The sequence below is a fragment of the Balaenoptera acutorostrata genome, chromosome 14 (assembly GCF_949987535.1).
Source record: "Balaenoptera acutorostrata chromosome 14, mBalAcu1.1, whole genome shotgun sequence".
Lineage (NCBI taxonomy): Eukaryota > Metazoa > Chordata > Mammalia > Artiodactyla > Balaenopteridae > Balaenoptera > Balaenoptera acutorostrata.
In genome coordinates, this window is record NC_080077.1 from 1,667,290 (window position 1) to 1,668,445 (window position 1,156).

The window sequence follows — 1,156 nt, forward strand, 5'->3', positions numbered from 1 at the left end:
AAAAACAGCAAAGCGCCCACCTCCTGACGCGGAGCCCTCCCCCAGCCAACAAACTCCCAGCTGCAGCATCGTACCCTCACCATGGCAATGCTGCCAGGTTGAAACCAAAGAAATCTCCTGAATTCGGAGAATTTTACCAGACCAGTGGTATAAATAGTTGGAACTTTTTAACATTCCTGGACTTACTAAATCATTTACTCCTTCAAGCCTTGGGCCATCCTCACACTCAGGAAAATTCCCAACACTTTTCCTGTTGAAAACATGTTATTTGTTAGAACTTCGTCTTCTGATTTATCACCACCTTGACTAAAATAAGGCAGCCTTGGGAGATTATTTTGTGCTTCTTTCCGGTTCACTCTGAGCCTGTCACTGTCCCTTTCTACAGAGCCTTAAAACCTCGTTCCCCCTGCACGTTTCTGCCAACAAAGTCACGATGGGGCTGGAAACAGATAGAGGAAAGGGCCCTAAACTCCCAGAGGTTGTGTCCTGAAAAGTCGGAGCTACACACAGCTCTTTAGGATGCTCCCATGTTTAGCCCTTTGTAGGTCTCCCCTGCACCCACAATGGCCTCCTCCTGTCCCAGAACTTTCTCACTCCACAAAGCCCACCTGGTCCGAATCCTAACCCTAACACTAACGTGACCATAACCCACCGTAACCCGAACCTAATCCTAAGCCTAACCTGACCTTAACCCTAACCCTAACCTAACCCTAACACTAACCCTAATCCTAACCTAACCCTAACCCTAATCCTAACATAACACTTACCTAACCCTAACCCTAACCCTAACCTAACACTTACCTAACCCTACCCCTAACCTGACCTTAACGCTAACCCTAACCTAACATTTACCTAAACCTCACCCTAACCCTAACCCTAATCCTAACCCTACCCTAACCCTAACCCTAACCCTAACCCTAACCCTAGCCTAACCCTAACCTAACCCTTACCTAACCCTAAACTAACCCTAACCCTAACCTTACTCTTACCTAACCCTAACCCTAACCCTAACCTAACACTTACCTAACCCTACCCCTAACCTGACCTTAACGCTAACCCTAACCTAACATTTACCTAAACCTAACCCTAACCCTAACCCTAATCCTAACCCTATCCTAACCCTAACCCTAACCCTAACCCTAGCCTAACCCTAACC